Source organism: Stenella coeruleoalba (genome assembly GCF_951394435.1).
Source record: "Stenella coeruleoalba genome assembly, chromosome: 20".
Taxonomy (NCBI): domain Eukaryota; kingdom Metazoa; phylum Chordata; class Mammalia; order Artiodactyla; family Delphinidae; genus Stenella; species Stenella coeruleoalba.
In genome coordinates this window covers 45,117,596-45,141,010 of record NC_137166.1, presented here as the reverse complement: position 1 = coordinate 45,141,010, position 23,415 = coordinate 45,117,596, and the positions used below count along the sequence as shown (strand labels likewise).

The 23,415-nt window shown below is 48.7% G+C and overlaps 1 protein-coding gene across 10 annotated transcripts in view; it reads right to left on the bottom strand.

The window, feature by feature from the left end:
* Positions 1-23,415, bottom strand: part of SIPA1L3 (signal induced proliferation associated 1 like 3) — a 236,409-nt gene that overhangs the window by 112,018 nt on the left and 100,976 nt on the right. The window contains exon 1 of one of the 10 annotated variants that reach the window (XM_079907726.1): positions 15,140-15,722. The exons of 8 other annotated variants lie outside the window; for them this stretch is intronic. The gene's annotated coding sequence lies outside the window, so the exon portion shown is untranslated. Of the gene's footprint in view, positions 1-15,139; positions 15,723-23,415 lie in introns of those variants that run through there. One more of the 10 variants, XM_079907728.1, reaches the window with a different exon arrangement.

The following is a 23,415-nucleotide window of genomic DNA, read 5'->3' as shown; positions in this document are numbered from 1 at the left end:
AAGGAAACTGGCTGCTTTAATCAGAGAACAAACTCAGAAATCCCAAGAAGTAATTTAGAAGAATGGCATACCCTCTTACCAAAAAAAAAAAAATTAGTATTAAAAAAAAATCCCCAGCTACCTATTTTATATCTATATAGCCACCTAGGTCAACACAGAGCTAAAATCTGAAAGGCTGAGCTCCAGCTGTAAGCAGTGACCCCAGGGAGGGGAGTGGCGTGTGTGTACATGTGATCATCCTGTCCTAGACCCTGAAGCTCCCAAACTTCCCGAAGTCACATACCTCCACTGACACAATCGCAGACCACCTGTACTATTATTTACTTAACAGACCACCTGTACTATTATTTACTTAAGACGGTCCTTTCAACCAACTCGTTTATTAAAGCCTTAATAATATCAGTGTTGGAGTCATTATTTTTTTCTAATACTCATCAAACAAAATGCACAAACATGAGAGTTCGTAAGGCTTGTCTGTACATCAATGAAAACGAGCTTTAATACCAGAAATGCACTGATATCAAAACCAGGAGGCAGCTCCCAGACATGATCCTGAGCAAAAAAAAAAGCCAGACGCGGAACGTAATATGGGTTATGATTCCACTTCTATAAAGTTCAAAAACAGGCAAAATGGAACCATGTTACGCAGGGTTGTTCACACAGGTGACCCAACTTCGAAAGCAAGAAATGGCGAACGGAAGTCCTGAGAGTAGTGGCTTCTGGGGGAGGGAGTGGCTTCTGCGGGTTCCGGCAAGATTCTCTTCTTGATCTGGGGGTTACAGGAATGCTTGCCTTGTAATTATTTGCTAAACTGTATATTTACATCTGATGTACTTCCCTGTGCATGTGTTACATTTCCCAGTAACAAAGTTTTTAAACGTCTTTTGCATTGTATGAATTGGTTTTTAAAATGAGATCGTACTCTTGTATTATATATGTAATTTTTAAAAACAGGTAAACAATTTAAAAGTCTCAGTTGTTTGATCTTTGCAGACCCACTTTGAAGACCTGAGAATCAGTTTCATGCCTTTGTGTGCAGTGCATACAAACAGACACACACACACACACACACACACACACACACACAGCCATCCCAGTCACTCTCACTCTCCTGGCTCACTTTCTCTGCTATAAAAGGTTTCCACTTCCCAGAACCTGCAGGGCCACATCGCCTGTATGTACACAAACAACCTGGGCAGGCTGGGGGAACGTGTACTTCCTCCTAGCCCTGAGGTGGGGGCAGGGGGCAGGCAGGGAGGGCAGGGTTATCTCATAGCAGCAGTTTCTGGACAACTCACCAAGTGACAGCAGGGGACAGAGTGGGAGGGACTGGCGCCCACCTGAGAAATACAGGAGGGCTTCCAGGGCATAAGGCTATGGGGCCAGGCTGCCGTAAGGAGCATGCATGCCAGCCCTGCCCCTGCAGTGATACCACTGAGCACTAGAAGGGCTCTTGACCCTAGACTGGGTACCCAGCCTCCTCTCGGGCCCATGGACTGGCTGACAGTTGGGGAGGGCCTGCAGCTCTGTTTGAACAACACTGTGATCAAACATCCTGCCCCAGGACTGCACGCAGGATGGGTACTCAGACCAAGGCCAATGCAGAGGAAGACAGGCTGGAAGGGGGCACCGGGCCCTTAGGAGACTAGGGCGGGGGCTCTCTGTGAGCTCAAAGGAAGCCAGGACACTAGGAAATCAGCAACTCACTTCCAGGACAACAAACTTTTTTTTTTTTTTTAAATGGTCACAGTTGGTGGAAACCTTTTAGAGGCAATCTGGCAACAGCTTTTAAAAATGTTCGTACCCTCTGAACCAGCAGTGCTGCTTCTGGAAATTGATCCCAAAGAAATTCATGGCATTGGTTATAAAGGGGGGGAAAAAAAAGGTCCAACTTCAACGTCCAACAACAGAATGGTTAAATAAATTACCGCACATCCTTATGACATTAAGGATGCAGTCACAGAAAAAAGATTGGAAAAAAACCTCTGAAATGTTCACTGGGGTTACGTTTTGGTGCTGGGACTGCCAGTGATTTTTGAAAACGTGTTCTTTATACCTTCCTATATTTTCCCAAATTGCCTTTAATGAACATGTTTTCAAAATCAAGGGGAAAAAGCAGTAAGTTTTCATTCATTTAATTGATTTCCATTCATTAGATGAATGTTTCCTGAAATCTGACTATGTAATAAAGCAGCGAATGAGGTAGCCCCTCTCTGCCCTATGGCTGGAGGGGGAGACGCATATAAATTAAGTGCCCTTACCAAATACGCATGTCAGCATAAACAATGCAAAGAAGGGATAAACTGACAGAGGACAGGAACAGGGTGTGGTTGGTCAAGGAAGGCTTCTCAGAAGCAGTGGTGTTTAAGTCCTGAAGGATTCGAAGTTGAGCAGGGAAAGGGGTGGTAGCAGGTGAGGGGTACAGATGAACAGCAAGTGCAAAGACCCTGGAGTATTTAGGAGTCGGGAGTTGCCCTCCATTGCAGGTTTAGGAGGCAGTGACCCGATCTGCCTGCCGCGTAGCTGATTAACCCGATGAGCAGCACAGTGTAGTCCCACTGGGAGCTGGGGTAGCCGTCCCTGGGAAGCGCAGGAGTGGCCTGGCCCAGAACAGGGGTGGTGCTGACATAAAGAAGCAGGTAGACTGGAGACGATTTGGTTGCTTCCTCACATGAAGAGGAGCTCCAGGGCATTCAGTCCTAAACGGAGTACCAGGTGGGTACAGGTCAGAGAGATGCAGGTCACCCCTCCTGCTCTCACACCTACACTGCTCAGACCAGAGGGGAACACAGATGAACAAATGAGCCATTACAGGGCAATGTGTTTGGGCTGACAGTCACCTGGTAGGGCTGGACTCAGCTTTAAGAAATCTGACAGTTTTCCAAACAAAAGCCAGTCCCCGCCCTCTTACTAGGTGGGATGTATTTCAAAATCCTTCCCAGCCAGGCTTCCACAAGTGTGCTGCTCAGCGGACCCTAAGGCAAGGAGAATCACTCCCAGGGGGCAGATGAGGAAACTGGGCACAAAGTGGTTGTGCTTCTTGATAACAAGAGCAAGAACTCAGGCCTTCAGTGTGAGAATACTGTGACCCTCTACCCCGGCCTGCTCCCGTGTTAAGCACGACACTGAATGCTTCACGCTCACGGCTGCATGGACATCACTGCTGGTTGTCAAATCCAAACCCACTCTCCTCTTCTTCCTTGAGAGAAGTCTGAATTTGTTTGGAGCAGCAGGATGCCCATCCAAAAAGCTTGCTTTTGCAGGTTCCCTTGCAGCTATGGCTAAATATGGGTCCCATTCTGGCCAACGAGAGGTTGAGCCGAAGTCTGCTGGGGATGGGCGAAGGGGCCTTCTGGTAAAGCTACTGCTTTCCAATAAAAAGCAGCACAACCTTTGCATCATTCTCCTTCCTGGAACGTGGATACCATATCTGGAGGTGTGGCAGCCATCTTGTAATTGTGAGGCTGAATTGAGGACGGCAGCACAAGGATTCAGACGGAGCCCATTCTCCCAGCCAGTGGCTCTGCCCTGGTCCACCCACACTCCCTTTCCTTCTCATGACTAGTTGCCTTATTTATGTCGCTGCTCTCTGGCTTTCTGTTACTTGTAGCAGAGTACAATCTTGACTGATAGAGGTCCTACCCAGATCCTCATTTTACAGATAAGGAAATAGAAGCTCTGCGAGGGAGCGAGGGAGTGTCACTAGCCCAAGGTCACATAGAGCCCGGAAGAGATGAGGTTGGAATGTGAGCCTGTATTCCTAACCACTTCATAGTAGCTCCTTGAATCCTACTGAAGAATACTAGCTTTGGAGAAAACTTGGCTTCAATTCACTTCTCCATTTAGTAGTTTGTTTGCCCATCTCCCCCTCACTGGAAGCACGCGCTCCCTTCTCTCCGCTTGCTCTCTGCCACCTAGAACAGCGCTGGGCTGGTGGCGGGTGCTCAAACCCCACCCCCCCCCAAAAGAGCAATGACCGAATGCATGGCAAGATGGACTGACTCTTCTGGAAAATGGGAACGCCACCACTGGCTTCACAGGAGGCTGTGAGGGTTCAATGAGGGATGAACGGAAAGCACAGGGCAGGGTGTCCAGTTAGTGCCCAATAACTGGTTCCATTATTACCATCACAGGGGTATAACGTGGATCTCCTCTTCCAAAGACCTCTCCTCGTGACCAAAAGGGTTCATCATCTCTAGAGGATTCTTTTTTAAAACTTGGACACAAAAATGATTTCTCTACACAAACTAGCTATAACTCACAGGCCAAATACCCACAGCATTCCCCACGAATTCCCAGCTGCTCTGTAACGGGAGCAGCCTCCTCACCTCCCAGCCTTGGCCTTGGCCTTGTGTTCTGCTTGCAGTAACTGCTGTGTACACCAATCCTTCCTCTTCCTTAGGCCAGTTCCCAAGCCGCCTCCTGGGTGAGGCCTTCTCTGATTTCCCCAGCCCATCTGGCACTGCCCCTCAGGAAAGTTACTGGGGCCCCGCCTGGCCCATCCGCTGCCTGATGTGGTGTTTGGAAAGGCCGACTGCCTGGCATGCCTGTTGGGTGCTGTATGTACGTGCATCAGCCCCCCCACAAGAGCGGCTCCTGTGGTCTTGGGGTCTGTATCGACTCTCCCAGGAGTGCTGGCACCTTGAGGACATGCTCAAGTCCATCTAATGAACAGGAGAATGGATAATCACGCTGCCTAATGTTTATATGGGGCCTATTATGTGCCCGGCATTGTTCTAAGCACTTTATGTGTATTAGCTCATTTGATCAGCACAACAATTCCTTTTTTAAAAATTATTTATTTATTTAATTCATTTTGGCTGCGCCAGGTCTTAGTTGTGGCATGCGGACTCTTAGTTGCGGTATGCATGCGGGATCTAGCTCCCCGACCACAGATTGAAGCCGGGCCCCCTGCATTGGGAGCACAGAGTCTTACCCACTGGACCACCAGGGAAGTCCCGGCGCAACAATCCTTTGAGAGAGGTACTGTTATCAACCCTACTTTACACATGAGGAAATTGAGGCATAGAGTGAGGTAACTTGCCCAAGGTCACACTGTTGGTTAATGGCAAAGCTGAGTTCAAATCCTGAAGACTGACCCCAGAGTCCACGCTCTTAACCTCTAGGCTCTCTTCCCTCGTTGTATGAATAAATGTACAAATGTCCACGGCATGAAGAGAGCCACCTGGGGCCAGGCTTGAGTGGAAGGCAAAGCTCACTATTTTCCCCCTAAGCCAGAACAAACACTCTCAACCGGTCTCCCCGCATTCCAACCCCCTTCTTCTTTGCTAACCTGCCAGTATTGAGGCTGAAAACCAGACACTCACTTTTCCAGCTGAGAAGTCTGCTAGAAGGTACGAATCCTTCCTCATAAAAGAGCAGTACCATGGTCCTAGCTGGCTTCCTGCTTTCTGCCTCATGGCTGTGTTACCTGGAGCCCCAGCCACCACCTTGCAACCATGAGGAAAGGTCAAGCTGATTTCAGAAGCACGCACTTGGGGCCCTGACAATGTGCAGCTGTGGAACCAATCCCAGAACTGCCTTTTCTCTGGACTTTCTAGCTGAATAAGCCACTGTGAGTTGAGTCTGTGTTACTTATATACCAGGTTGAGATATAAACTATTTAGAACCCCATATGGCACAGGCAACAGGCAATCAGAACAGGTGGCGGCTGGTGAACAGCAGCCTTGCTTGTATCTGATTACTCGAACGGGAGCTCCTTGAGGGCTGGGATCAGTGCCAGTGGTGTGCACTGTTGTGTCTCAGCACCAGCACAGTGCCTGGCACAGCGGGCACACAGGCAACATGTGGTGAATGATCCTGAATGATGTCTCTGGAGAGCGTATACTGTGTTGGGAGCACAGGCGCTACGGTCTGATTGCCAACTACACTACCCTCCAGCTCCAAACAGGGCACTTCATCTCTCTGAGCTTTAGTTTCCTCATCTGTGAGCCTTCCGGAGGAAGCATCAGTATCCATACGTGTGGAGCACTTAGCGCAGGACCTGGTGTGACGCCAGGGCTGCATGGTAGCTTCTATCAGCCTCTTTTATCCTCTCAGTTTCCTTGCCTGGCGAACGGCTACCATGATCTGTCTCTGCTCTAATGAGATAAAATCTGAAAAAGTACAGTATAAAGCTTCCTACAAGCAAACGCTAATTTTTATTTTTGACTTAGTGCAGTGTGGCAGTTAAGAGCATGGATTGTGAACTCAGGCTGCCTGGGTTTGAATCCCAGCTCTGCCATGTGACCTTGGGCAAGTCACTTAACCTCTTTGTGCCTCAGTTATCTCATCTGTAAAATGGAAATAACAAAAGTACTTCTCTCACGGGGTTGACGTGAAGATTAAGCAAGTTAATATATAAAGCTCTGAGGGCAGTGCCTGGCACAGGTCACCACCAAGAAGTGTTAGCTGCTATTACCACTACTGGTATATGGACTCCTGGTACACCCCTTCCTAGATGTGTGACCTTGGGCAAGTTACTTAATCCTCTGCCTTTCTCCTGAGACGGGGCTACTAGTAATACCTCCTTCATAGGATTATCATGCGAATTAAATAAGTTAATCCATGTGAAGTGTCACGTACTTGAAACCAGGCCCGCTTTCTAAGACGGGCCCAGTGGAGGTTGGCGATCCTCATCATTTCTGAGTGGGGGCTCTCTTGTGTGACTGACCTTCTACACTTGTATTTAACCCTCACGTTGCTGTTTAACTTCCTTGTCTGCAGATCTGGCACGACCCCTCCCCCCCAAGGCTCCCCACCTCCAGGGAACCATCAGCTCCAGGAGGGGGCACAGCACACCCTGCCCCTCCCACAAGCCCAGCGCCCAGCTGGGTGTGCAGCTGCCCGCTAAATGTCCGCTGGCGCTGCTCAGTGGTGTGACACTCCTCTGGCCTCTCTCCTGGCCCAGGACACAGGCACCTCAGGCAGGGGCTCCCCGAGAACACCACACCATCCATAACTCTCCCATCAAGAGGAGCCGCTCTGCTTGCGGGCACAGAGTGTCCTCAGGAGGGCCCTCCTTATGTCAGGGCACACGATCCTCTGACCCGGAACAAAAGCAAGTGTCTGCTCTGAGCGTGGGATTGGGAAGCTTGGAGAGGATTCCTCCAGCAAAGGAAGAACGCGTAACCATGGGCAAACAGCCTGGAGCCTCCCAAGGGAGGCCTGTCCCAGGCAGCAGTGACCACAGAGCTGCCGCAGCCTTCCCTGGCAACCAAGGGACCACAGTGTCTGAGATGGTGCTTATCCCTAAGCGACGTGCCCCTGACCAGGTCATTTAGACCTCTGGCTTTCTCGTCTATAAAATGGGGTCAGGGACTTCCCTGGTCGTCCAGTGGCTAAGACTCCACACTACCACTCCAGGGGACTCAGGTTCGATCCCTGGTCGGGAAACTAAGATCCCGCATGCCACACGGCGCGGTCAATAAATAAATAAATGAATAAAATGGGATAAACTTCCCTGATTGACCCATTGCCTGACCTGCTCCGGATCACAGGGAACTACATTTCCCAGAATTCTGGCTAGGTTCCACCAATGGGCGTCAATGGCAGAAACCTGGATGGTGGAGGAGGCGAGAAGCCAGGATGGTTCTCCCTCTTGTCCCTCCACCTTGGACAGCATCTCGGGTAGGACGTGCCTCCCCACTCCCCTCAAAGCCCTGGGAGCTGGTAATAACCCCTCCCTCTTGCATCCCTCCAGCTCTGGTTGCTTGCCCCTCTGCCCCTGTTCGGCTTCTCTGCTCCTCCAGCACTAATTTAACCAAATTCTCTATGTTGAATTCCCTCTGCCTGAAACACCTAGAGTGGATTTTGTTTTCCTGACAGATACACCTGCCTTGACTACATTTTAGGAGCACCTGATAATGAAAGGAGACGATACACTTGGAAAGTGAAAAGCACCACGCAAAGCAAGGATTATCTTATGGAAACGCCTCTCTTCCATAACGTACAGGCGCGTTCAGGGTGTGGAGTTTAAAATGCCCCAAATGAAATGATACAATGTTTGAGATTTGCTTCAAAATAATCCAGAGACAGGGGGATGGATGAAGCGAGATTGATTGTGTGATGAAAACTGCGGGATTTGGAGACAGGCTCTGTACACTCTTCTTACTACCGCTGTATATGTTTGAAATTTTCCATTAATCAAAACCAACACGTACGGGGTTCCCTGGTGGTGTAGTGGTTAAGAATCCACCTGCCAATGCAGGGGACACGGGTTCAAGCCCTGGCCCGGGAAGATCCCACATGCCAGGGAGCGACTAAGCCCATGCGCCACAACTACTGAGCCTGTGCTCTAGAGCCCGCGAGCCACAACTACTGAGCTCATATGCCACAACTACTGAAGCCCGCGCACCTAGAGCCCGTGCTCCGCAACAAGAGAAGACACTGCAATGAGAAGCCCGCCCACCGCAATGAAGAGTAGCCCCCACTTGCCGCAACTAGAGAAAACCCGCGCACAGCAACGAAGACCCAACGCAGCCAAAAATAAATAAAACAAAGTTATTAAAAAAAAAAAAACCCAACACGTAAGGGAAAACCGGTCCCTATTCTGTTGTTGGGGGTACAAACTGGCAGAACCTTTTTTGAAGGTAATTTGTCAATTAGATTAAAACCATGCACGTCTGTGGATCCAGTGATTCCAAAACCAAGAGAAATGCTGGCCCAAGAACCCAAAGCTGCCTGGACAAGGCCCCCCAGCTGCTTGAGACAGAACAAAATGAAGGCAACCTGAAAGCCCCTCACTAAAGAACTGATTAAATGCATTTTGATAAATCCATATAATACAACCCCAGGAAGCCATTAAAAAGAATGAGGGCACATCTAACATGCTGATAGGGTAAAAAGCCCAAGAGACATTGATAAGGGACAAACCAAGCCGTGGAGAAACAGTAGTATCACATATATACACACATACATATATACCTACATACATACATATATATAAAAGTATGTGACCTCTGGAGGAAAAAGTCTGATAAATAGTAATAATAATAATATCTGCAAATATGAATCTAGCATTTACCATGTACCAGCACTTTATATATATGTGTGTGTGTGGTGTGTGTGTGTGTGTGTGTGTGTGTGTGTGTGTGTGTGTGTGTATATATATGTATGTATGTTACATATCATGTTCAGAAAACCCTATAAGGTAGATCCAATTACTGTCTCCATTTTACAGATAAGGAAACTGAGGCACAGAATTGTCAAAGATACATGTTGAAGTCCTAAGCCCCAGTACCTCAGAATGTGACTGTATTTGGACATAAAGCCAAAGAGGTAATTACACACACAGAGGCACGGCCATGTGGAGAGACAGCAACAGGGCGGCTACCAGCAAGCCGAGGAGAGAGGCCTTGGAGGAAACCAACTCTGCTGGCACCTCGATCCTGGACTTCTAGCCTCCAGAACTGGAAAAAAAAAACTGTTGTTTAAACCACCCAGTCTGTGTTTTTTTTGTTATGGCAGCAATAGCAAACTAATATAACTAGGTCACACAGCCAGTCGGTGCTGGAACCAGGATTTGAGCCCAGGCCGGCAGGGCTCCAGAGCCCATACCCTTAACAACATGGCTGACACAGCAAACCCTTTACCATGGTTGTTTTACCTCCAGAAAGTGAGACTGGGGGTGGGGTACAGGGAAAGGAGGAGTGAGACTTCGGATTTTTACTTCATAGGCTTTTATAATGCTTTATAATTTCTTAAAATATATCATAGTTTTAAAAATTAAAAACGAGTTACATGGAAATGAACATATACCACCCAACTCAAATGCGGGAGGAAGGAGTATATCTAGACCTGATTTGTCTTTTACAAGTTTCACTGTCTCTCATGGTTCCTAAGGAGGCACCACAGAGAAGCCAGAAGTGCCTGCACAGGCAGACATTCTGATGTGAATGAGAAGAAGAGAGGATAAAATATTTGAATCTTTAGAAACCTTTTTTTTTTTTTTTGGCCGCACCGTGCAGCTTGTGGGATCTTAGCTCCCTGACTAGGGATAGAACCTGGATCCATGGCAGTGAAAGCCCGCGTCCTAACCACTGCGCTGCCAGAGAATTCCCTAGAAACGTTTAAACACCCAATAATGATGATGATAGTGATAATAATAATTGCTGATATTTTCATATCATATGTATGCTAGATTCTGTCCTAAGTGCTTTTTAAAAACTTTTTGGCTGCATTGGGTCTCCGTTGCTGCACGTGGGCTTTCTCTAGTTGCGGCGAGCAGGGACGATTCTTCATTGCGTTGCGCAGGCTTCTCACTGCAGTGGCTTCTCTTGTTGCAGAGCATGGCCTCTAGGCGTGCGGGCTTCAGGAGTTGTGGCAGGTGGGCTCAGTAGTTGCGGCACGTGGACTTAGTTGCTCGGCAGCATGTGGGATCTTCCTGGACCAGGGATCGAACCCGTGTCCCCTGCACTGGCAGGCGAATTCTTAACCACTGTGCCACCAGGGAAGTCCCTGTCCTAAGTGCTTTATATATATTATCTTGTTAAGTCCTCAAAATATTTTAGGATATAGATCCTATTACCATTCCTGTTTTCTATTTAAGGAAATTCTGAGGCTCAGAGAGGTTAATTCACTCGCTGGGTTAAATGGCAGGGTCAGGATTCGAACCTAGGCCATCTGGCTCCAGAATTTGCCCCTCATGACCATGCCCTCCTGCCTCGCCTCAGCTCTGAAGGGGCCACTCACAGAAAGGGAAGCCTGACTCAGGGTAAGAGGTGCAGGAAGAGGCACGAAGATGCATTCAGCCAGACTAGTAATCAGAGCATTAAAACCCGAGACCCCACTTTACTGGGGTGATGCAGATTAGGAAGTAGGATGATGACAGCAAGTGGTGAGGAGCCAATGGGAAGGCTGGACCCTCCTGCCCGCCGGGGAGAGCGTGGGCCAGAGCAGCAGCACGGAGAGCAACCCTGGCTATCCCTGGGGGAAGAGAGAATGCCTGTCTCCAGCCACAATGGGACCCCTGGACATAAACCCCAGGGGTTCAGAAGGACACAGGTATGTGGGTGCTCACTGAAGTACTGGCCGTGGTGGTGTGGAGCTGGGGGTGACTTGAACACCAGGGGACTAGAAATGTGAGGGTGGTGGATGCACGTCACATATGACTGTTCAGCAGGCAGACGTAAAGCACTGGAGCCCACAGGGCAACGAGACCTCAAAAACACGGCATTTGGTGAAAACCGGAAGAAAAAGAAAGAATTAGATATGGAGCCCAAAACCATTTCTGGAAGCAGATGCTTTCCTCAAACCTCAATATATATTTTGCAAGGATATGTACCTAGCTACCGACACACAATCACCCCAGAGTGGGGGAGGGGATGGAAGGAGGGCTAGAGGATGAAGAAGGAAAAAATAACAACAAAAGTTTACCCAGTGACACGGGAGGCAACACACACATCGTTTCCACCAACAGACAAGTAGTCTGTGGGAGCAGGACTTGACTTGCCCTCCAATTTCTGGGGTTACGTGAGGGCGGAAGAAGAGGCAGAAGGCGGAAACTGGACACAAATCACTACACTTCTTCAAAAGAAAATCTTTGCTCTCAAATGCCATGGTCTGTTGGGCCTGACACAATTTGTTAACTTTGCCTCGGTCAGGGACCGAGTCTGGAGGCCTTTCTCAGCTGTGGCAGGCATCTGGTTGTCTACTCAATACCCACTCCCCTCTTCCCCTGGAAGATGGACCCCAACTGGTCAAAGGCAATCAGGACATGGCATTCCTCTGCGGAGTTGACTGGCCTGGTAAGGAGAACACATGACCTCAGCTGGACCAATCCTAGACTAAAGGGAAGTATTTATAACCCATGAGGGACTGGGCTCTTTTTTTTCTCTGTCTCTCTCCTGATGTCTGTGGACAAGAAAGCAGGTGGCCCTGTCACTGGCAGCCATCTTGGGGCCAAGAGGCACACATATATATATAGAGAGAGAGAGAGAGAGCGAGAGCAAGAGAGAGAGAAAGCTCTAGGATGAAGCTAACACTGAGAACCTTGATGGCAGACATTTGAGCTGCTGACCCTACCTCGCCTGCCGCCCACTCACTTCTAGACTCCCAAGACATATTAAATGTCTTTACCGTTGGCCAGGTGATGTCAGTGTTTTTGTTACTTGCAACTAAACGCATCCTAACCGAGAACCACAAACTGGCAGCCATTTTTCGACTGTTAAACGAGGAAAATCCCTGCAAGAGGGAAATGGGGCATCTGAGACACCAACGGGAAGGGATGCTGAATCCCAGAGTACAGAGAACATTTACAAGTCTCCAGGTGCATGTCCCCTGCCTGTCGGGTCAGCACCACACATGCGATGCCACAGAAACAGGCAGTGGCGCTGTCCCTGGCACACAAGGGGTCCGGAAACCTTCAGCAGTGGGTTACTTCGTTTCCTTCATTCTTCACAAGAACCCAGTTGCAGCCAGTTTCCTATGTTCTAGTTCTCCTGAAAACGGCAGGGGGTTAATCCCCAGCTGGCTGGAGCTGAGGATGAGAGACAGGACAAGAAGCCCAGCCTGGCTCTCCTGCAGCGACTCTGTTCCTGAATCAAAGGCTGGACGTCTGGATGTAGGTACCCTGATATCTGAGCACAGCTGGACTCTCTGACATGGCACACGGCCTGAGGACTTCAGCGAGGAGACCCCACCAGCTGCGGTGCCTCACTATCGCATCGGAATCAAGGGAAAGCCCCAAATGAGAGGAAAGGGGAGTCAAGGAGACCTGCCCTCTGGAGCTGGCCTGCCCTGGTGCCAATGGCCTCTCTGCCACTGTGACCCTTGACAAGTGATTTCATTTGAGCTGCCTCATCTATAAATCAAGGACAGGGACTTCCCTGGTGGTCCAGTGGTTAAGACTCTGCACTTCTACTGCAGGGGGCACAAGTTCGATCCCTGGTTGGGGAAGTTCTGCATGCCGTGCAGTGCGGCCAAAAAGAAAAAAAAATTTTAATAAAAATATAAAAAATAAAATAAAATAAGAACAGAAGTACCCATCTCACAGAACTGTTGTACGGATAAAATGAACTAACACGTGCAAAGTGCTTAGCATGGAGCCTGGCACAGAGTAAATAGCTTTAAGAAATGTGAGCTATTTTATTATCATTATGATCTCATGGTATCTATATAATAAAGTATAATTACGTACAGTAACATGTACCTGTTTGATGAATTCTGACACATGTCTACACCTGTGTAACTCACACCCCAAACAAGATGTAGAGGCTGCCAACCACACACATTAACTGAGCGCCTTGTTCCAGGAGTCATCCCTGACCCTCTTCTTCACAGACTGGTCTGTTGAAGACCTACAAGGCTCTCTCGCCAGTTCGCTTTCATCTGCATTCAGGCCCACTTGCTGTAGGCTCTGTCCTCCAGTTTCCCTGACCCCAATCTCTCAGTGTGGCAGCCACAGTTATCACTTAAAAATGCAGATCTGACCAGGTCCCTCTCCTGCCTGAAACCCTTCCGGGGGCTGACCTCAGGGTAAACCCTCAACCCCTCCCTTGGCCTACAGGCCCTATGCTCTGCCCTGCCCTGCCCATCTCCCTCACCTCACAGATCCAGATCCCCCTTTCTCTCTCTTCCCATCTCACTGGAAACTTTTTTTAATATCCATTTTTACTGAGGTAATTGTAAACTCACGTACACTTGTAAGATATGATACAGAGAGATACTATATACACTTTACCCAGTTTGGCCAATGGTAACTTTCTGCAAAAATGAAGTACAATATCATAACCAGGAAATGGACATTGAAACAATCTACAGACTGTATTCAGATTTCCTGTATTCATTTGTGTGTGTGTCTTCTGTTCTATGCCACTTCATCACCTGTGTATGTCTATGTATCCACTATCACAACCAAGATATGAGCAGTTTCATTATCACAAAGATAGATCCCTCATGTTACCTTTTATAATCACACTCACTCCTTCATAACCCCCTATCCCTAACCCCTGACAACCACCAATATGTTCTCCATTTGTATGATCTGGCCATTTAAAAATGTTGTATAGGGGCTTCCCTGGTTGGTGCAGTGGTTTAGAGTCCGCCTGTCAATGCAGGGGACACGGGTTCGAGCCCTGGTCTGGGGAGATCCCACATGCTTCAGAGCAACTAAGCCTGTGCACCACAACTACTGAGCCTGCGCTCTAGAGCCGGCAAGCCGCAACTACTGAGCCCACGTGCCACAACTACTGAAGCCCGTTCTCCGCAACAAGAGAAGCCACCGCAATGAGAAGCCCACGCACCACAACGAAGAGTAGCCCCCTCTCACCTCAACTAGAGAAAGCCCGCGTGTAGCAACGAAGACCCAACGCAGCCAAAAATAAATGAATTAAAAAAAAAAAAAAAAGAGTGCAATGGCCGGGTCATATGACAGTTGCACACTTAGTTTTTAAGAAAGTGCCAATCTGTTTTCCAGAGCGGCTGTACCACTTGACATTCCCACCAGCAAAGTATGAGAGACCCAGTTCCTCCACATCCTTGTCACTGGCAACTCTGGATCATTCATTCGACAGATATTATTGAGCAGCTCCTGCGTGCCAGGTACTAGATGTTGGGTTTACACCACCAAACAAGACACATAATTCACATTATCAAATAGGAGCTTACATCCTAAGTGGTGTAGATAGGCAGAACACAAGTCAACAAACTGAGTAAGTGCTAAGAAGACAATAAACAGTGATATGATAAGGAGAGTGGGCAGGAAGGCGGCACAGCACAGTGATTATGAAGCCACACAGCCTGGGTTCAAATCCTGACTCCACCACTTCCCAGCTGTGGGGCTTGGGCAAGTGACCTGACCTATCTGTGCCCTGGTTTCCTCATCTGGTTCCTATGAATACCTACCTCCTAGGGTTGTTGGGAGGACTGAACAAGATCCTGAGTGCCACCGGGCCAGCCACTCGGGTCTGGATGTGGACTCCATCAGTTCAAAAGTCTCTATAAGAGCCTCTGAACTACCGCATTCCTGAGAAGCCACACTTAAAAGTTTTGTGGGTTTCCCGAGACAGGATGCACCCAAGTGCTCAGAAGGAAGACCGCCCACCCCCGCCCCGCAAGGGTCAGAGCCCCGCTCTGGGAGCTCTGGGAATGGGCGGCCATGGACACGACAGAAGAAGGGACAGCAAGGCCCTCCACTTACCCAGCAACTGGCAGAGGCCACTCCAGCAGAGGAGATGCCAGGACAGGATCAGAGGAACTGCTCAGGGTACCTGGGCCTCTCCATATACCCTGGGAATCTGACACCATTCCCAGGCTGGAGGACTCATCTGAGCCCTTGCTGAGGGGCTGGGGCACAGGGCCTCCCCAAACTCTTGGCCCACAAAACAGCCATTTCCTGTGCAGAGCTGAGGAGACAAAGGTAATCTGGAAACTCTCCTCTCTACTCTGTCCTACCTCTCTCCAGGGCCTGGCCCACAAGAGGGAACTGACAGAAGCATATTGGTTGGCATCTTACAAAAGAAATAGGGAAATGGGTGGGGGTGGAGCTATTGGCAGCTCCAGGCCCAGGAGGAAACAAGGCCATCTTTGAGGGGGGCAGGCTGGGGTCCCTTCTCTGAGAGGATGGGATCATGAATCAGCGAGGCCCCGAGCCTTTCTGAGGAAGAGGCGATGCTGCAGTGACCTGTTTTGCGGGCCTCCCAGTGGCCGGGATGGATCAGCAAGCTGCTTCTTTCCTAAGGACTGATGAGTCTGGAACCAGGGCACCTTCTCCTTATGCAGACTGCAGACTGAGGGCCAGAAGGCAGCACAGCACTTCAAGGTGACAGGGGAGGGCTGCAGTCTCTGACCCTGACCCTGGCTTGCAGCAGTTGGTACAAAGTGTTCTGGGGGAGGAGGGAGTCAGGACACCAGGCCTTGAAAGTGCACACAGGAGCTAAAAAGCTAAAGCAAACCAAACCAGCATCATGGGTCTCGGGGCCACGGGAAGAGGTCCAAATCATTATGGATGGCTCGCCAGGCCCAGTATGACCCAGGCTGCTAACCTGTCCCCCCATCCCTCTGCTCAGGCCACACCAGCCTCTGTTCCTCCAGCACATCTCAGGGCCTTTGTACAGGCTCTTCTTCCTGCCCCCAAACACCAGCCTCCAGCCTGCCCCTGGGCAAGTTCCCACTTATCCTTCAAGTCGAGGCTTACAGGTCACTTCTTCTCAGACACTCCCAACCCCACTCCAGCCTTGAATAAGACCCCACCTCCAGCCCTGTTACTCTCTTTCAAAGGCATTCTGGGCTTTTCTTTTAGAGTTTAATTACCAGTTAAATTACGTGGTTATTTGAGTGATTATTTGATATCTATCTCCCCCCAGTAGATGGGGAATGCCATGAAGTCAGACTAATAGCTCATCACGTTTATGGAACACCTACAGGTGTCTTACAGCATTGTCTCACGGACCCCTTACAATAGCTCTATGAGGTCAATACTCTCATTATCCTAATTTACAGATGGGGAAGCCATATCAGTCCTGTTCACGGGGCCAGGCACTCAGCAAATGGTTAGTTTGGGAGAGGGTACACGGATGTCTGGGTTACACTTTCAATTATTCCTTCCCCCTAATACCCACGGAGTGTGGAGGGGAGCCCACTGGGAAGCCCAGGTCCACGGAACACACTACTGTCACTCACACTCTGGCACGACAGCCTCTGATTCCAAGGGCTCCTTCTGGTTCTAATCCCTCCCCAATCCAACAAGATACTAACTGAGCATATTTTTATTGTGCAGCTACTGTGTGTCAGGTGTGGCCAAAGCACTAGAGACACAGCAACAAACAAAACATACGGCGGGGTGGGGGGGGGGGGCGATGACGGACGACACGTTCACAGGCTCGTGTCTGCCAGGGAGATGGATACAAAGTCCTGTTGTTCTGCAGTAAACAGATCAGTGGTTTTGTGTGTGTGTGTGTGGAGGGGGGGCAGAGGGTGGAAGGGTGCAAACAAACAGGCAGGGCTGTGAAGCTACCCTGTATGATGCTGTAACAGTGGACACATGTCACACACGTCAAAACCCATAGCATGTAGAACACAAAGCATGAACCCCAACTGTAAACTATGTACTTCAGTTAACAACGATGTATCAGTATTGGTCCATCAGTTCTTAAAACAATGTACCACACTAATACGAATGTAAATAAAAGGGGAAACTTTTATGTAGAGTGGGCAGAGAGGGAGTTCGTGGGAACTCTCTGTATTTCATGATCAATCTTCTGTACACCTTTTAAAACTGCTCTTAAAAAAAAAAAAGCAAAGCTGTGTTTCTCTTGAATCCACTCCCATCAGCTCTATCCTTGATTCTCCCACCCTCTTCACCTTCTCCTCGCAAATCTCCACTCTGCTGGCTCTCAACTCAACGCCTTCACTAATCACCTGGTGCTCAGGCCAAAACCTCAGTGCCATCTTCCTTCTCTCAACCCCACATTCAGTCCATTCATAGTTAGTATTGGCTCCAGCTTCAAATCATGGTTAGGATCTGCCCGCTTCGCCCTGCTTCACCTCCCACCCCCGGCAGCCTGGACCATGAACTGTAGCAGGACCTCCCTCCCTGATTTCCTGGCTCCCTCCCCTGGTCCCACACACAACCAGAGGGACTCTGCTAACTTGGGTCAGAACATATCCCTCCACTGCTCGGAACCGTCCCACTATACATTCAGGAAAAAGCCTCAGTCCCTATAAGGCCTCACGTGTAACTCTCTGACCTCATCGCCTCCCATGTTGTCTTTATTTCACCTACTGAGGTGGGTGTGTAATGGCATGTCATTGTGGTTAGCACCTGCATTTCCATGATGATGATTAAGGATGGTGAGGCAGGTACTTTAAATAATAATAACAATAACAAATGGTTACCATTTACACAGAACTTATTATGTGCCAGGCACTATGCTAAGTGTTTTTTTTGTTTTGTTTTGTTTTTTGCGGTATGCGCGCCTCTCACTGCTGTGGCCTCTCCCATCGCGGAGCACAGGCTCCAGACGTGCAGGCTGAGCGGCCATGGCTCACGGGCCCAGCCGCTCCGCGGCATGTGGGATCTTCCCGGACCGGGGCACGAACCCGCGTCCCCTGCATCGGCAGGCGGACTCTCAACCACTGCGCCACCAGGGAAACCCTGCTAAGTGTTTTATATATACAGCTGCCCTTTCCAAACCTCTTAGGCCAAATGAGTTCTGGGATTCTGGATGATTTGATTTTAGAAAAGCAATGGAGAGCTTATACCCAGCAGGGTCTAGGGAAGTATCCGTCACATCAACATTTCTGCAGTGATGATCATCTGTCTATTGGGGTAGCATTCCACCTGGGATTGTGGATCTGTATTAAACCCCTGAATCCCCACAACCACTTTGCGAGGCAGGCAGTGTTATCATCTCTCGTTTATAGATGGGGAAACTGAGGCATGGGAAGGTTAAGTGCCTTGGCCACACTTGCACAGGTAGAAGTGGAAGGCTGGGATTCCAACACGGGCCTTTTGTACTACCGTCCTCTTTACTGGTTTTTAGGGTAGCTGACAGGAAATTAATCAATACTGAATGAATGAATGAATGAATGACATTAAGCTGGGCAAGTGAGAGAACTCAGGCTTTCCAAGAAGTTACTGCTCACGGCAGGAAGATCAAATACCACTGAGCTAACTGTATGTGTTTAACCTACTTAATTTAGTTTGAATACAAGACCTATCAAAATATAAAGCAAGATTTCCCCCCTGAAAAATGACCCTCAGCAATAAGAGCTGTGTTTTAAAGTTTTCATATCATTTTATCTTGATGAACAAAGTGCAATTTGGAAAAAGCCACATTAGCATCTAAAGATTTCAGTGATGCTAGTTTTGGGAACAATGAAAAAGGAGGCATATATTATAATAGACTCAGGAACTGTTCCCGAGGGCTTGACCTCACGATTCCAAGTGTTATAAGTCACTTAAAGAGGCCCTTTAAAGATAGAGAGCAAGATAGGGACAAATAATTGTAAGCAACATTCATTTAATTAACTAGAATTTTGAAAACTGAAAAAAGACTGTGGAAAGTAAGACTGAAAACTATCTTGAAGCAAAGTGCTGCTGTGTGGGATGAAACTGAATTTTCCTAAACTGTCATTTATTATTCATATCGGAATCATTAGTCTGATTGACTCAAAAATGAGTGCTTATGTAACTGCTTTTAAATGTTCCCATTTTTTCATTTATTCATTTTCAGTAACTGTCTTAAAAAAAAAAAACAAAGTGTTTTTCTCCCTTAATGTAACATAGTAAAAGTTATTGGCTACACTGTAGAGATCACCAATATACAACTAAAAGGGGAATTTAAAAAAGTTGTCTAATGATATATGACTGCTTGGGATACAGTTTCCAGCAACAACTTAATACACAGATTCAAGAAGTACCACATCACAAGCAATTCAGATGGAGGTGGAAATGATGTATTCTGGAAATATGGGGAGATGACTCAGAAAAGGGGCTCTAATGATGATAAGAGGCCTGTGAAGAGTGTAACATTTTATGATGTGAGAGGATCTGAGCCACATTTTGAATTCAACATTTTTGATGTCCTGATTCTAAATGTGTCACAAAATTAATAAATTGAAAAATACAGATAGGCAGCTGATTATGTCGTCAATGTCCCTAAACATTTCAAGCAGACCCCAAAACTTAAAAAAAATTTTTCTCTTTGGAAAGATGGGGAATCATCTTGTCTTGGGATACACACAGTATTTTTTTTTTTTAGTGCAAATATATATTTTTTAAATCTGGAAGGAACACTCCAGGCTTGAAAAAGTGATTATCTTGGCAGAGTCTGGGTCCTTTGATATCTTTTTTTTAAACAACAAGCAAGTATTACTTTGATAATCAGACATGCATATAAACAACACAGCTTTATAACGTGAAGCTCACCGAAGGGCACAGTAAAGCAACAGTTCCCACCCTCAGCCGCACCCTGGAAACATCTGGGGAGCTTTTAAAAAAAAAACCCATCCCACGCCTGGTCCTACCCTTGGTGACTCTAGTGAAATGTTCTGGGGTGGAGCCCAGGCCTTGGAGTTTCTTAAAGCTCCCCACATGACTCTAATATGCCACAAAGATGAGAATTATTATTAAAGCAAAAATTTTCAAATTTTTCTGCAGAACATGTTACTAAGTGCCTTTCAGAAAATAAAAAGGTTCCATAGTCAAAGAAGCAGGTTTCTTCCCTGCAAGATTTCTCAGAGCCTGTACTATGCAAATGTGTACCAAGACTTTTACAAGAGGAGGACACAGTACAAGGTGGATAGATATCTCTGTGTGCGTGCGTGTGTGTGTGTGTGCGCGCTAGTGCACGCGAGCGTGTGTGCTCAGCATCCTTTCTTTCCAGCAGCCATGTTGTTAGCAAGTCCTGGCCATTCTACCTCCTAACCTGCCCCCCTCCTCACCCTCCACTCCCTCCCATCCTGGCTCTGTCCTCCACTGTCTCCCGTCTGGACTATGGCAGAAGCCTCCTCCCTGCTCTCCCACTGGCCCTATAAATTCACTGCCTACAAAGGTGGACTCCAGAGATCCTTGGGACACACAGAGTTTGAAAAAGCTTCTGTTCCCACCCCTGAGACTCCCTGCAATGTCCCAACTGCCACCCAATGATCATGGAAGGGACCTGTCTTAAGGTAAAACTGCATCATGGACAGCCCAGCTGCTGCAGAATGAGCCTGGGTTCTCCACCACGCCGTCCGTGTTGAGCTGCCGAATCACCAGCCCAGAAGGCAGCCCCAAAACACTTGGACTTGGGGTTGGGGAGCCCACACATTTCCTGACAGCTTAAGCCAGCACAAATGGGGTTTGCTACTACTTATAGCCCAAAGAATCCAAACTAAATGCTCTCTATTAAATGACCCTATTTCATTGCTCAGAAGTTTTTTCACGAGGTAAAATTATATTATTTGTTTCTCTTCTGGTTTCTTATCTGTCTCCCCTTCAAGAATGCCAGCTCCGTGAGAGCAGGGACGTTTGTCCGTCTTGTCCATAGTTACGTCCCTCGGACCTGAAACACTGTCTGCCAAAGAGCTGAAACTCAGCATTTGCTGAAAGAATGATTGAGCTCATTTGATTCTTTCAACAGCTCCAAAAGGTAGGTGTTAACAAATACCAAACTCCTCCTCACAGCCACGCAGACCCTGCATGGTCTGCCCCCAGCTTCCTCTCCCCCAACTCCGTATCCTACAGTGTTGCTGGCCACCTTCCAGTTCCTTCCCAGAACCAAGCTCCTTCCCAGCTCCAGAACTCCGCTGATGCTGTTCCCTCTACTGGGACTGCTGCCCCCATCCACTAAGGTCTACACATCCTCAGGCCTCCCCTCAAACGGCAGTCCTTATGAGAGACATCTCCTGACTTCTCGAAACATGTCAGGTCCCCCCGGATAGGCTGTCATGGCTCCTCCATCAGGGCACTTGGTGCAGATGTAATGACACAGCGGCTTCTACGAATTCTTACTGAGGTTCTGTTTCCTCCACCGAACCTCTGTACTTCCAGAGCCCTCTTAGAAAACCCGGCACACAGTAGGTGCTTAATAAATACCACACTTGCCTATTGTGGCCAGGATATTTACTGCTCACTGAATACCCACATGCTCCCACATCCCAGCCCCTTGCAGTTAGTTAGGCAAGGCCACACGGCTAGTTCTGGGTGTGAGCAGAGGTGGCCTGCGTCACTCTGGCCTTGGCATCTAAGTGCTGCGGTGTGACCCTCTAGTTCCCCTGTACTGCCGTGGTGACCCTGGAGACTGTGTGTTCCAGTTGTGATGCTACAAGACAGGGGAGCCCCCCCCCCCGCCCCATCCTGGGTCCCTGAGGTTCAAGGCAAAGCCCCCAGCGGAGCTGACTTGGGTCATGAGTAAGAAATAGACATTTGCTGTGTTCAACCTCTAGGATTTCAGGGTTAATTTGCTCCTGCAGCGGAATCTTGTCTCTCACTGGCATTCTGTGTGAATGAATGAAGGCAGACACAACTGTGATTACAGACTGGGAGGTGAGGAGCAAGGCGGTGGCCTTCAGCTGGCAGCTCTGAACTCAGGGCGAGAGGGGCAGACTGCATAACTACTCCCCGGGGAATCGCCACTTTCAGTGCCTGATGAGGCAGATGAAAGGACCCAGAGCCCCCACTCCCTTCAGACAGAGCCTGAGGCCTCCGGGCGCTCATCAAACACAGCTCCTAAGGGATCACAGCCAAGTCTCAGCCCCTGGGAATTGGGAAGAGGCTGCTCAGAAGCCAGCAACACCCTGGGAAAACCCTATTAGTTAGGGGAAGCTGAAACAGCAAGGCTGCATGAAGGGCCTGGGCTAATTCGGGCTGACAACCTTCCCTCGGAATCACCCACTGGGGCTCTGCCCTCCCAGCTCCATCCCAGAGAATAAATCACACTGTCAGGTCTAATTTGGGACTCGGCTGATGGGTTGAGCAGAGAGAGCATCCATGCGTTCTGGCCACAGAGGTCAAGGGCAGCCCACACGCTGGAGGCCAATGCGAAAGGCCTGGGGACTAATTGGAAAGGGGACTGGGAGACCGGAAGCTATGGGTTTCCAATACCCACCAAGGAAACTCCTCTCTTCTCCCGTAAAATTTCTGGCCCAGGCCTCCGTTGTACAAGCCCTGTTTCCAGAGCACAGTCCAGCTATATCCAGGCACCATGTTAGCTCAGGGCTGGGCACGAGGTAAACACTCCTATTTGCTGAATAAATAATCCTAACAGCAGCAGTGAGTGCTTATTATTCTCTTCCAGGCTGGTGACTAGGCTGCCTAACTTCTGACATGCAGTAAAGGCTAATGAATCTAAGTGGCCACCAGCGCCATCTCATCTGTTATATGACTACTTCGGCCAGGCACGAAGTACTTGAGATTCACAGTCACGTTGTAATTCCCAAAACAACCTTAGGAGGAAACAGAAGCTCCCAGAGTTAGGCTCCCTACTTGGGGCTCGTCAGTGATCAAGCTAAGACTAGACCCCAGGTTAGCTGGACTCTGTGCTCTCGGCCACTGTGTCAGCCCGTTGTGATTGATTTTGCAGCCTTCAAGAAGCTGGCCCTGAAGCCCCAAGCCAGTGTCAGGTGTCTCCTCAGAGCTCCCATGGCCCTGTGGCTTTCCCTCTTAGGACTCTCATGACTCTCACGACAGAGCTTTCCCCAAATACTCTCTATCCAAGAGGGTATCCCTGTAAGCCTAGTGCTCAAATGGGATATGTTTGCTGGATGGACGGATGGAAACCCAAGTCCAAACCCTTCATCTTACAGAGGAAGGGGGTGGAGATTCAGCAAGGAGAGCTGCAGTGAAAGAGTTTCACTGGAGAAAGGGGAGGTGGAGAAGAGGGGGGAAATTGCTCCTTGACAAATCTCTATTCTTCCTTCAAAGCCCAAAGCTGCTTCCAGGAGACCTCCCTGACCCCCAGGCTTGCCTGGGCACTTCCTGTGGGCTCTCAT